The 15,285-nt window shown below is 36.2% G+C and overlaps 1 protein-coding gene across 1 annotated transcript in view; it reads right to left on the bottom strand.

Moving 5' to 3' along the window:
* The window catches only part of LOC136046561 (transcription initiation factor TFIID subunit 4-like), a 126,981-nt gene that overhangs the window by 46,768 nt on the left and 64,928 nt on the right, over nt 1–15,285 (bottom strand). The gene's annotated exons all lie outside the window — the stretch shown is intronic.

Raw genomic sequence — 15,285 nt, 5'->3', positions numbered from 1 at the left:
AAGGCAATGACCAAGAAGGACCAGAAAATCAGTTAACTTCAGAAAGAGCCTTGAAAAACAGCTAATGTCTGCAGAATGCCCATGCTCATCTTCCTCCTCTCCTTGTGTTACCCACGTCTCTAAATATCAACAGAACTCCTACAGCAATAGCACACTGACTAGTAAGAAACTGGTAGTAGCTGAAGTGAAGAAGTGACTCTGCAGTAACGCAATTCAAAGGTTTACATGTGTAATACCAAAGCATACACTGAACAAATCCTGTGAGACTTTTAAACACTCACAGCTCTACTAAATTATATCTTGTTTTCTTCAATGCAAAGCTGGATACTACTTCTCCACAACTTCTCCCACCACACAGTAAAATCTCCAATGGTTACTTGCGATGGCTGCATCTGTTTGAAGATGAAGGCTTTTGTGTACTGAAAAAAGGTATGCATGTTTTTCCTCTCTTTCTTATGCATAAAGAGTCAAAAATCATTGCACAGTGTTTGAAAAATCACCCTGGGAAAAACATAAGCTGGGAACATTTTGGCCCCCAAGATGAACGCCTCCCTGAATAACAAGCATGTGAATATAGTTTTGGTACTTTTGACCCGATGTCTTTCCTACAGTAGACTTACGCTGTTTATTATTTCTATTTTCATTACGTTTTAGAAGTTTACTCAAAATTTCCATTAACATTTGGCTCCATTACTTTTGGGAGAATGCATTAAACATCCGATACGGAAAATGCCAGGCACATCCCTTCTTTTTTATCATTTCAAGTCTGCTATTCTCGAGCTGCATACATTATCTACAATTTTTAAAAATAATGATCACTAAAACAACAGCTTTATCCCCTCATTACCCAAAAATACACGCTGTCAGAAAGGCTTTATATACAATTATTCGTATATGGTCCGATTTTCTTGCAAGACCCCTTAACACCTTACTCACAGCTTATAAAAGCATGAAAAGCATGAAGAAGCCATGTACAACTCTGAGTGAGTGATTTTTAGAAGTCCTAAGTTTCCAGGGTACTTCCTTCCCAATACTTCTTTTTCCTCCTAAATACTTTGAAGAAGTTCTCACCCCAGTTGTCCCTGATCATCTAGCACCCTTTACAGATGTCTACGAACTTCCTGCCAGTGTCGTACATTCTTGGTCATTTGGCTTTTCAATTTTCCATATAAAATGTGCTGTTCAAATTTAACTTAAAATCATTTATTTCCACAACTCTCCAATCATTTCTTAAGCTATACTCAAAGTAAAAGACCATATACATTTTTTAGTAAGAGATCCTCTAGAAGTGTTCTAGAGCAATGTGTTTTGTGCCTTTTCAGTAATACTACTCATTACATTTTTTCACTCTTTTTTTCTTGAAGCTTCAGCACATTTTGTCTGGTTTTGGTTAAACTACTCATCAAGCAACTTATCTCCATTAGCACCAAATCCAGAGTCCTCGATATTAAGCTGAAGACACCCTTATTTTAAGTCTTTTGTTCTACAATCATTCTTCTCAGCTTTGCCAGTGCAAACATGGAGAAATTAAAGAAGGCAAATAGCACATAGCAGCATTATTAGAGATGGCAACTTTTTCAGATGTCTGAAACTTAGCTGTAGTACAATTCAGAAATTCAGAAAAAGTTTTGAAAGAATTTCCCTAAGGTATGTTATTGTGATTTGGAGCAACCCAGCAAGACAACTACAAATATTCACAAACCATTTTTCAAAGGAAATCAAACATATTCATGCAGGCTGGGAAAACATAAGAAATGGTAGGAATACCACACATTGCAAAAGCTTGACAGCTTTGACAGCAAACTTGCCGAGCTGTGGTTTTGGTTACAGAGGTCTGATAGAGCTGGGTATATTGGGATAACAGGAGCTAACTCACCCAAGAGATGTGAGGAAACGTACTTCGTCTTTTTAAAACCATGTGTGGGAAGACACAAGACTTAGAAAGCTTGGTTGAGAGGTTCATTTATCAAATCCCCACACTTGAAGCTGGAGTGCACATGTTAACTTCCAGAGGCTGGACTCCCTACTGTAAGTAGAGTTCTGTTGGAGAGTTAAAGGTTGTACTAGAACGCGTACCAATTGCTGTAGATTTTCTGATGATTCAGTATTCCAAAACTAAACATTTTGGAAAATATCCTTTAAAGAATCTTCCATTCTACCAGAGTAATAGAGCAACTAATTCATTACTGAAAACCCTCCATAAAACACCAAAACCATGCGTAAAGTACACTTATAGCCAGCATGTCAATGAAGTGAACTGAGGGATGAGGCACACAGGATGATTTCAACTTCATGGAAGCTGAGACAGTGTGTCACACTATCAAATCTCAAGTCAGCCTAAAGCGTTACCTCATCCTACAAAATAAATCACAGAATTGTAGGGGCTGGAAGGGACCTCTAGAGATCATCTAGTTCAACGCCCTGCCAAAGAATTCTCCCTAGAGCAGGTTGCACAGGTAGGCATCCAGGTGGGTCTTGAACAGTCTTGAACATCTCCAGAAAAGGAGACTCCATAAACTCTCTGGGCAGCCTGTTCCAGTGCTCCATCACCTGCACTGTGAAGATCTTATACACATTTGTGAGAAATATTCTATGCTTCAGTTTGTGATGATTTCCCCTAGTCCTGTTGCCATGCACTGTAAAGAAGAGTCTGGCTCCTCCCTTTCTTTGCCTCCCACACCTCAGATATTTACAGACATTGATTAGATCCCATCTTAGTCTTTTTATCTCAAGACTGAACAGACCCAGGTCACTCAGCCTTAGCTCGTAAGAGACATGCTTCAGGCCCTTTATCATCTTCATGGCCCTCCTGGACCATGTCTTTTTTTTGAGACCCCTGTCTTTTTTTGTACCAGGAAGCCCAGAACTAGATATTTTTTTTATAAAATTTATCTGCCTACATTCCATTGCTATCAAACTTCAGAGCAGAAAAAAGACTAGTTAACCAAAAATTCTGGTAAGAGGCTTTAGTAACTAGATTTATATATATATTTTAATATAAATAAAAGTCCAGATGTTGATACCATTACTATATACCATTCCTATGGCAAACCTTTATCTCTAAACTGCCAGTTTCATTTGAGGAAACGTGGAAAATACAGCAGTCTACTAAAATCATTGGGTTGTAATAACTGATTCTAACTAAGCAGTTGGAAATAACGCGATTGAAGTTAATTTCTATAGTGCCATAAACAGATGGGAAAGGGGTAGTGCAGAGATTAGTTGTGCACTTTTAATAGAACAACCTTTTTTGCAGTCTGGATTTGCAGTCTAAGTGGCATGATGAAAACAGTTTTAATTTATTCTGAAACTATACTCAACTAAAGAATACACAATATAGGAAGTATGCCACTCTTTTCAGAAGTGGTTTTTGAGGCAGTGCAGAGTGAGGAACAAAAATAGTCAGACGCCCACCTTCTTCTTACCCTGAAAAGTTGTAGGGGTAGTAGTGGGGGTTTGCTGGCAAAATGGAAGTCCCATTGGGGATGCAAAACAAGCTTGAAATTTAAATAATCTACATCTTTTCTATTCTAGATTTAAGTACAGCAAACCCGCTACTGCTCATTTCTCCTGCAGATCAAGGGAAGAAAATACCAGTGTGGGGACAAAATATTTCAAGCAATTTTTCATACACTGACAAGTAATAAATTAGGGAATCTTGTAAGTACAATACAGTAGTCATCTCCTTCTATTGATCACGTATAATTTACATCTTACAAAGATGTGAATTCTTGCATTCTCACTCCACAAGGAAAATCTCAATGATTTATTCATTTCAAATAAAAAATAGAAGGTAGATGAGAAGAATTACTTCACAGGCTGTAGCTTTCTCAGGGCACTAGTGCTAGGCTCTTCTTTCGCACTGCCCGAAGGGCCTTTGTGTGCAAGTCCCTCTAATTAACAAGGTGAATCATGCAGCAGTTCCCTAATTAGTGAACATGACAAGCCAATGGAAACAAGCAGACAGACCTGGAGTACAGATATGGTCAACAAAAGGCATAGCAACATGCCATTAAAAAAAACCCGTATATTTCATGTAAATAAAATACAAAAGTCAGACATCTAGCTTAATGCCTAATTTTCTTCTTCATGATTTATGCTTATACCTCATTTATTGCAGACATAATAGCGACACAATAAATTAAGGTTTCCAACTGCAAGTCACCTCACCTCTCCAAAATCAAAGCGCAGCTATCCAACATGAATAAGCATGTGCTTAGGGGGCATTATTTGTTTTCTCTCTTGTTTTTCTGCTTTAAAGAACTGCAGTTACATTAAACTTAGCACTTTAAGAGTCCTTTGATTAATTCATTTTATTCAAAGTTAATTTTTCTTGAAAACCATTATCATTAATAGATGAAATGAGTGGAATAGTTGCACTATTACTTGCATTATAAAAATGCCTATATTCCAATATGTAAGAATTCCTAACTTTTATATAAGCATAAATAAATAAATAATAAAAGTGAATAACCAAAGCATCAGATTTGCATTAAAAAGGAAATGAGATGATCTGAAGTGTATCTCCTCACATTCACCTTTTCAAGTAAAATGTTTTTCAGCCTTTTTCTCTTCCTTCTGCTTTTCTCAAAAATACTCTCCACATCTCCAAAATAACAAATGCAGATTTAATTTATTTTCAATTTATTTCAAATTGAATCTTTGATTTAGATCTTACTGATCTTGCAACACATTACAAGTCTAAAATGTGTATCATCAGTGGCAGAATAGAATTAATCACAGAAGAATTCCACTAGATTCTTTGTTCTTTATTCCTTAGCACATTATAAGCAAGGAAAACTACAAACTATCCTTTTCGTATATTTTCATTTTCCTAACAATCTTGAAAACAAGTACTTCTAATTGGGTTAAATTTCTTTACAACCTAAAACTTACATTTAAAATACTAAAAATGTCTAAAATGTCTAAAAAAAATCTGTCTTCTGACTACTGTAGTTTTAAAAATACAGGATTAGTACACTGGCCCTTCAGAAATAATGGTTCTACATGCCTTTAAAAGTACTCTTTTGGCTATCAATTTGAACAATATTATACGTTCTAGTACAGAACTGATTAACTGCCTCCTGCTTCAAAGCAGTTTTAATCTCAGTAAAAAAATTCACAATACCAATAATAAAGGATCATGAACAAAAAGCTGAAATCACCACGATCTGTTTGTTGTGCTCTTTTTCCCCTTAGCATCAGTGTACTTCTCCAAACTTTTCTTAGATCCCACTCAACGTAATCATTCCTAGGACAGTGCAGAACAGCTTTAAAGATAGGCTGAGAAGTATCCTCTTTTAACATCAAGGCACAATGGATAATCTGCTAACAACTGAACTATGATCTGCCATATGCACAGAGGAAGTGTTCAGCAAACAACCTGTCACAAATGCTTATTGTTTCAGTAAGCAACCCACCAAAGGACTCCACTTTATAAAATACATCACAAACTCCGCAACACAATTTATTATCAAAGGCATTTGTAATTAAATGTGAAATTATTGGAAAAAAGATTGTGTATTAAAAATCTTTACATTCTTCTTTGCATCCTAAATAAAAATCAAAGTAAGAGCTTTAGAAATTTATGTAAAATATGCAATGCTAGAAATTAATTCAGAAATAAAATTTTTTTGTGTTTATTTTTCAATAAATATTACATATAGAGAGATTCTTTTACATATAGGTAATTACAAAAATATTTTGCACATAAGTGTTAGCCAGTAACAACAAACCATAGTTGTTCTCAGGGGATGCTTTGATATGAGATTATATTTAATGCCAGAAAAGCAAATTCTGTTTGCTGTGAATAGCACCACTGATATCAAAAGATTTATTATTCCAGTGTTGTAGCAAATTGGCAAAGAAGAATTCAATTTCCACTATTTTAAATTTTAGGAACAGGCATTTTAGAAGTGGTAGAAATACTAAAATGGAAGCAGGATAAAAATAATATCCCTTAGACAAAAGAGTCAGGTTATTCTACCAAGCTATTCAGGTTATTCTACCATAGCTATTATGCGATCTCCACAGCTATTCTACCATAGCAGGTTATTCTACCATAAGCTATTATGCGATCTCCACATCTCCAAACGATGTCCAGTATGCTAAGGCAGACATCTCATTCCCCACTGGAACACCACATTTAGAGGTTTTGTGTTTCAAATTTCAATACTAACCAGAGACAATCTCCCCATACAGACAGATGGATAGATGAGCATATTTTACTCAGGAATTATTTTTAATGCCATAGTAAAAATTACCAGAAAACATCTGTGAAATGTACATTTCTTTATTTACAGCTGGGCAGATCACAAAACACATCATAAACTGTAATCATTCTGGAGTTATAAATTAATGGATGGCAAATCTAAGAAACATACATTGTAGATAATATAACCATTTAGAATATATTTTAATTTCTGTATACCTAAAACATTAAAAATAGTAATAAGCAGAACACTAACACATACTACTGAGACCCCACCACCTCCTGCTGATAGTGGCATGACTGCACACAACACTCACAAAGGTTTAACTCAACAGCAAAGTATATTTTATCTCTGTATAGATGACTGAGATTAAAACTTGACAAAACCGGGATTAATGACTGCTCTCAGACAACCCTGCCAGAGTTTCTCATGACCTCAAATTACCCCGTAGAGTAATGAAGAGTATGATCTCTAGTACAATTCAGACTTTGCCATCATAAAATAAGATTTTAATCTGAGACTAAACGAGAGTAGTTTATAGGGTCAATAAGCGTAGCTTCACACTGTTTAAATGTCTTCCATGCAGCCCTGTATCACCTCAGATTATTGAAAAGGATAAACAGCTGTAAGATGCAAACATTTGAAGGACAGCCTAGTGACATATCATATTTTTAGAGGGAAAAAAACACCCCATATTTTTGTTTTCTAATACACACCAGTAAACAGTAGACTTCCTGAACATAGTGCTCAAGAAGGAAAAATGAGCAACTGCTAATAACAGAGCATCATTAAAACAGAAAATTATTCCACTGACTGCTGAAAATGTTAAGTCTACCTCAAAACAGGAAGCTGAAAGTGTTTTAATGAAATAATTAAACAGCAGCATAAACAGCACAGTTGTAACATATATTCAATAACTTTTTGATTGTAACCTGTCCTAGTCAGACAGATATCCTATAAAAATATTTGCAATGTTATTATTTTTTTCATAAAGTGAACATTTACTCTCTCAATTAATAGACCAGATTCAGCCTAATCTCCCTTTTTTTTTTAATATATATATTTGATGTCTTCCTAAAGCCCATTTGCCTTGCCTGACATGTTTACCAGATGTGATCACTCATTCCAGGGTAGTTTTATTATTAACTTTTTTGTGAAATAAACATTTCCATTTACTCTGACATCATGACACCTTCAGACATATACGGTGAAAATCCCTTCAAAATTTAAGACTGATATGTCAAGATTAAGAGAGCTCTTCAAAAATATAAAAGATGATGTTTTGGTTTCAAGAATGCAAATGTTTGTTGTGAATATAGAGAGATTTACAGCTGTTCTGAAGGGAAGAGATACAGAAGACTAAGGAAACATACTTTGTATTTCCAATTCCCGATGTAGATTTTCACATGACTGTGTAGAGATAACAAACCTATGAACTGTGATTGCATCATAGTGCTTTACAATTTGTATCACTTGAATCCTACAGAATACTAAGATATCGAGGAAACTCTGACACCTCAGTGTACAGAAACTCATCAGCACAAATATCTAACGTACTTATACATTCCACAAAATCCCATTCACAACTGATCAACCTGATCATTTCCATAAAAAACCAGAATTACAAGCCCACCAACAAAAATACAATAATGCCTTTTAAATGTTTACACTTTAGAGCTAATGATATCTTCCCTTGGAAAACACGTTCTTAAAGGAAGAAACAACTGTACTGCTTACATTATGAATGGCAATAACACTTTTTAAAATATTAAAATATGCTACTAGTAGTCAGGGAAATAAGTTGTAGGAGTATGTTGAGCAGTATCTTGTTATTCAGCTATGATGATGCAACTACTGGCAGACTCCTCCACAGGCTGACAAAGGTCTTTTTATCAAAAAGACCAAAATCAGGCAGTAGATGCTAACACAGCTTTCATGTCCTCTCTACATTACTGACTTATGTATACACATGTATGTATACTCCAGCCATGGACAGACATGTTTAGTATTTCGTAAGTCAACAACTGACACGTTTCACCCTGCTGTTAACTGTATTGAGGTTCAGTAGTAAAAATTCAACCACAACAAACCACCTGATGGTGACAACAAAGCTGACATTCACACCGCTCTGTAATTAATACATATATGTACGTAAACATTAATTGTCACATCCTAATTGTCACACACTCTGAAAGGAAATGCTGACGGATATTATTAAAAAAATGATAGCACACCTTTACAAAGCAGACAGAACAAACCTTACAGAACCAGGTTACTTGCTGTAACAGAGGCCTGTGAAAATTAGCCTTATTTATCTTACAGAATACTTAGAAATTCACAGAAGTATCACCAAAACACACTTATGTTTCTCAAAAATGTGCTGGCAAGGAAGTTTAAGGTTATCACAACAGTTCCAAATTTAACTTTGCTTCTAATAAACTTTTTGATTTCCCATTAACAGGCTAGAAACAGATCACACATCCTATGACACGCAGTACGTTCCACCAAGCGCATGCACTTCAAACGAGGGCCTCCCATTGTAAAGGACAGAAGATGCAAATGCCTTTCCCGACTACAACAGGGAGGAGATGTGGGGACTAGGGGTAGATCTCCGTATGTGGATCTCGCATAAAAAAGCGATGGAAGATTTGTCAGCAGGAGGTATGCAGCTGATTGCTGATGGCCAGCTGCCTGCTGCCGGTGCAATGTGCAGTACCCAGACTGAGTGGGCAGAGGAACAGAAGATTTAGTAGGTGCGTCTCCACCGCCGCGGGTCACGCCATGTGACTGGAGCGCCCCGAGGAACTGGGGGCAGATGAAAGCTGGCAGCTGTGTGCCGCCTCAGGCCCTCGGAGGCTGCCAAACAGGGCTTACAAACATGTTAGCTCAGCGGCAGAATTAAAGCCCTCATTCAGGCTTATTTTGGAGCAAGAAACCAACGTGCATACAGAGGATGGGGGAAAACTTGCCCTGCGGGCTGAAGCCTAAGTACACCTTGACCTCTCCCTGCAAGCTGCAGTATTGCAGGGCAAGCTTGACGAAGGGACCAAAATAGCTCATAATTTGTATTGTCGTCCCAGTAACCTCTTCAGGTTCTGACAAGCAGACACAGCTGACATTTGCTGCCCTCTACTTATTAAATAGGCAATCGTATTTTAAAATCTAAAGCACTATCGTTTTGCCAGATCAGCAGGGGAGCATATCTGTAGCAGATTAGATAAAGCAGTTAGGTGATTTTTTCCACATTCGCATCTCGCTTCAAATGATATATATATTTTTTAATTTTCATTTTAAATTGTGCCAGATTCACAAATTAAGCTCTCTTGTTTCTCCCTGAAGATGACCCATTTTAGACAAAATACTACTGAGGCAGAAAAAGAACTGGAAAGTCAGTCTTCATGTCTTCCTTTAGGAAATTGATCTGATATATATCTACATAAGTATATATTCAAATACATGAAAGAATGTAAAAACGTTTTGGAGGAGGAAGTACTGCTGAATGCATTCCTCTCTGCCTCTCACGGAACCTCCAGGTGCCACCACTAATACAAAGTAAAGGCAAAGCCAAACCACCCTTACGGCAAAACCTCACACCACAAAGGTGGAAGGAAACTGTTCCCTTTGCTGATCACTGAGCTCTGTTGTGCATGCACCCAGAAGTGGTCAAAAACAGAGGGGTTGCCACCTCCTTAACTGCCACTCCCTCATTTAGCATGGCCACAAAATGCAAAAGCATTTCTGCAGACACAGAAAGAAAACTGCAGGGGATCTGGAGGGTTGAAAATTCCACTGTTTCTTTCCTACAATAGAAAAGTCAAACACTACCTCAAGAAAAAAAAATTACAGGATAAAGTTTCTACTGAGTTATTTTCGTGATATTTCAAGAAGTCCCTTCCAGCTTCAGAGATCCCTTGCAGAAGGCTCATCCCACAATTAAGGCAATTTCTGTACATTTGTATTTGAGTAGTTCTGTTACTTCATAATGACAGACTGCTTGTTGCAACAATCTTTTATGAAACAGGGCTCCATTGCTCTTTATATCAGCCTCCTTCTGAGCTTTCTAAAGTAAAGTATATCATATATATTTCTAAAGTAAAGCACAATTTGTAATGGCTGTTGTATTGTTTTGAAATATTCCCGCATAGAAAGCTTTCAGTAAGAAAACTACTGTAACCCACTTGCCTACATAGCTGCTAGAATCATAGAATCACAGAATCACCGAGGTTGCAAAAGACCAACAAAATCATCCAAGTCCAACTGTCCACCTATCACCAACAGTTCCCACTAAACCATATCCCTCAGCACAATGTCTAAGTGTTAGCACTAGTGGCTCAACTAGAGCACTGATGCCACTGCATCAGAGCAGATACATTTGTCACAAAAAATCTACGGACATTACAATGTTGCTGCGTTAAACTGAAGATGGCTGTTTTTCAAATACCTCTTCTAGAATCACTTTCACCACAACACCGTACACCAGTTAAGTAATGAACAATGCCTGACTAAACAATTTTCCTTCTCATTCCTATCTGCTGTCCTGACCACTTGTTGCATTTTTTTTTTTGCATCAGTCCCCATTCTCCACCTCTTTCAATACTGCTCATAAGCTCAGAACACAAAGACTCAGGTCTGACAGGGGTCTTCACAAAGTAGCAAAGCACGTCAATAGATTCTAATGATCCTTCTTATACAATGCAATTTGTATGCAACTCCAGCAATTAAGTTCTAAGATTTTCCAGATAATTACAGTGTTCCTAGGTAAAGCTAAAATGTTTCAAACATAAAATAGAGTTTGGTTGTTAGGAAAGATCATAAATTTAGCTTGTACATCAGTAAAAGAGAATTTCATTGTCTAATGCTATAAACAATTCTGTTATATTCTGTTATATTACAAGCAGTTGCACAAAATGAGTCTTCCCTTTTTTCTTGTTCTCTTTTTCAGAAAGCAAACAAGAGCCAGGCACCATACACATTAAAATCACGGATCACTATGGAACTCCAACACATGATTTTGAGAAAGGAAATTACTCCGTTGGATAGGTTTGTATTTAATTTAGATCTGTATTACACTAATGAGGTAATCTTGGGTCAGAGCTAGGTCAGAAAAAGGACCAGAAAAAAATCTAGCCCTTGACTCAACTCTAATTAATAAAAATATTACTTATGCAGGAATAAAACAATTTGACTTGGATGGAAAGTATAATGGCCATTCCTTTGATTTCTTGACTTTTTTTTTCTTTGTCCATCACTCAGTTTTCTGACTCAGAACAGCAAAGTTAACAATGCACCTTCAGCCAAACATCTGCCATCACTTCTGCTCCAAGCACAGGAAGCAGGTTGGAAATGTCATGGTCTTCAACTTTACAAAAAGAGTTCTGCTGAACAGTAAGACTATGATTGCACAAAGCTCTTAAGTACTTCACAATTCATGGCGGGGTAATACCTTATCCTTGGAAGTCCAGCTAAATTCTTTGTGAATATCCACCATCTTTAAACTAATACACAACTTTGAAGATCTACACGCTCAGGTTCACGTGCAATAAATGTATTTATTATTAATAAATTGGTGACAAATCTTATTTCTTCATCAGCAGTATTTGCATGTGCAAATACAATGCTGTTCCTCTCCTGTCTTTCCCAGAAGCACATAATCAGCTGCAGTTATCAGAATTTGTGACCGTTACCATAGAATATCTGCACATCTGAACTAATCTCTGCACAAAAGGAAAAATACATTTCACATAAAAACAACATGGTGGATAACACTGCAGGATTTTCATGGGAGTATTTTAATTGCTAACAGACAGGATTGTTTCCTTCTGAGATACAAGTTTACCATTAATATTGAAAGTCACTACAACAGCTTTTTATCTTCAGGAGAATCTTGTACTCCAAAGCCAAATCTGCAGTAGTGTTTGCACAAGCTTAAAGAGTACAGGAATAGTCTAAGCATTCTTCCAGGTACAAAGAACAGAACTGAGGTTAAGAGAGAGTGTAAACAAAGTGACTCTTCCATAGCCTTCTGCATGTATTGACAAAAACACTAGCATTCGTTCTGCATCACAGCTACAGGATTAGTAAACAGACGCAGTAAAATATTTCTGTGACAGATGAGTTCAGAGGACTCACTGTTGCCTAAATATTGCAGTATTTCAGTTGCAGCATTTCATTACTTCAGCAATCATATTCCTAGTTATTCTTTGCATCTTATGACCCTCAGGTGGGTTACACAGCTAAATGGAAACTTAATTCAAACTTCTTTCTGTTGAAATGCTCAACTTCTCAAAGGCTTTTATAAAAAAACAGTTAAGAGAAGATTGTTGCTTTTGAATACTTCTATGTCAGGCATGATACAACAGAAAACTTCAGATATTTCATCACAAAAGACACCACATTACTAGCAAAATCTTTAATAACTTTGTTTTTGCTAAGGTGAATAAAAGAACTTACCAAGCAAAACAAAATCCTTTTCATTTGCTTCTCATTTAAGTAATGCCTTTTCAAAGCATGAATGACTACAACGAACTATTAAATTTTTTTTACAAGAAACCACAGTTATTGAGTTGATACATTAGAATTAATGTAGCAACCAGATATTATTCAAAGAAAAACTGATTTTGTAACATAAACATTAAATACATGACATTAAGAGTTTCAGTACTTCTCCTAAGAAAAGTTGTTTTATGACTTAAAATGCTCTAGAAAATTTAAAACCTACAAAATACATCACATGATCTACACAGTACATACATATTTCATTAGTATTTTTAGATGAGAAAATGATTCTATGGCTCTTCAAACAGTCCAGATGTTTTTGTGAACATAACCTCAGCAAAGGATGCACTTCAAAATCTAAAACCTAACCAAATAAGTCTGTTCCTATAAAAGACGATGTGGACAAGGAGGATGACAGCTCCCAAGTGGAATGAGTACCACAATGATGTGGAGAGTACAGAAAAAACCTGCCTTCAGTCTGCTTATGCAAGAGCTTGGCACTCCCAAAGCTCCTCACCAATGTAACATTCACAGCAGCAAGTACTTAAACACACATCAGCGTTAAAGGACTATTAAACTCAAGAAAAATGGTATACCTGCATGGATAAAGGTAAGCCTTCTGTCTCCCCATGAAATTAATAATGCTTCTATCATAAATATCAACAGGTTTGTGATTTCACTTGCATGGTTAGCAAGAACATTGGAGGATAGATTCATCTTGGTGTAGATTCATCTGGGTGTTATCTACACTGATCTAGGTCCTGGATACATGCCCAGACATTCATGGTGTCTGGTTTAAGTTTTATTATTATGCAATATTCTTGGTTAGTGATGACACAAAGATTATAACCAAGTTAATCTTTCAGGATCAACATACTCAGCTACTTCACTTGAATAAAAAGAATTTTAGCCAACAGATATGTAGAAAAATATTAATGACAGAAAGGATATTTAGGATCTTACCCCTCTGTCTTTCTTTTAAGTCATTCACATGATTAACTGCTAGGCGTTGACTCAATTATTCCTAATCTGGATCAATCAGTTATATGGCCTGTTTTATGTCCTATTTAATGAACCTTCTGAATGGAAATTCAGGAACTCATTTTCTTTAACTTATATTTGTGACTTTCAATTCTTCCTGCCAACTTCAGCGTATTTTCTACAACTTAATTTTAAAAGCTTCAGTCATAGAACATGAAGTAGATACTACTCACAAATGATTCTATTTCTTACATTAAGTTATACTGCAGGTTAAACATTTCAGAATTTGTTACAAGCAATGTAAATAGTTTCCTCAAAGAGTCGGGATGGAAAATGTGTTTTACAAGTTTGTTAAGTTAGTCTATCATTAAAATCATGTAATGTGCACTGGCAAAACCATAGAAAGCTGGACTAATTTAAAAGTGTGAAAGTAAATGAAATTCTAAGCAACAAACCCTTCCCACAGGTGCATTTTTCCCACTGCTTTCACTCAAATCCATTTGAAACAGGCTAATGCTAAAGCAAAATAAGTCAGTCAAACTGAAATAAGAGTGGGTTGCACTGACTTAACTATAATAGTGCTAATCTGTGTGTGAGTGAAACCTGATGGTTACGTCTAGTTTCTGTAATAAGACCTTATGTATGTAGGTTGCTCTGGAAGTAATGCCTCCTAATTAACTTTGTTTGTATGAGTTTTAGTTCCATCTTTTTAGTATTTAAGTATTTTATGTGAAATTCTCTAAACCAGTTGAAGAACCATGGAACTCTACTAAAAACAGATACATGCCTAAATTTCTTATGGTTCCAAGTATGTAGAATGAAATACAACTTCAGAGAGAGGCAAGGTGCCAGCAAATTACAGATTTTCATTTGAAGGGTGGGAAAAAAGGCATGGCTAATGTACAAGGGAAGAGGGTGCAACACCTTAGCATTTGCAGAAGCATTACATCTCTAAAATAATAAAATCTAAACATTTCTAATTAGATTATCACCTAACTACTTGCTATGTCTTTAACAATATCACTACTGCAATTACTTACAATGCATTTCATACACATGCTTTTATTCACATGTCAGCACTGCATCACTCCCTCTAGTGGGTAAGAAATGCATCTTAAATGGAAACATCAGATTTTCATACAAGGAAGAGGTATTCCAGCAGCTACAACAAAACCAAGAATACTGGCTAGAGTGCAAGACTTCCATCACAGCTATAAAGACAGCCAATAATTCATTCTATTAGAAAAATTTTTCTAGCCTTGTTGTTTACTTGGCTTCCTCAAGTTTCCAGCAATGAAGAACTACAATGAATAAAAAAACTGTCACAGCAAGAAATGCACTTATCTCTAGCTTACTTCCATTTCCAGCAGCATGGTAGTTTTAGTTCTCAGCTCAAATGTGAGTCTTGCCAGCCAACAATTATTTTCCACATTTTCAGATGTGATATTTTCCTTTGCATATATGGGCTGCTTACTAAGCTCAAATAGTATTAAATCCTGTGTCTTCTACCAAATAATTTGATCACTGTTTCATTTGAAAGTTTGACAAATTCAACACTGGATGGCATTAAGTTTACAAGAAACATGATTACATAATA

The sequence above is a fragment of the Cyrtonyx montezumae genome, unplaced genomic scaffold (genome assembly GCF_038088225.1).
Source record: "Cyrtonyx montezumae isolate F1298 unplaced genomic scaffold, pur_monq_1.0 scaffold_17, whole genome shotgun sequence".
Classification (NCBI taxonomy): Eukaryota; Metazoa; Chordata; class Aves; order Galliformes; family Odontophoridae; genus Cyrtonyx; species Cyrtonyx montezumae.
The sequence above is the reverse complement of the archived record's forward strand: the minus strand, read 5'-3'. Positions and strand labels throughout refer to the sequence as shown.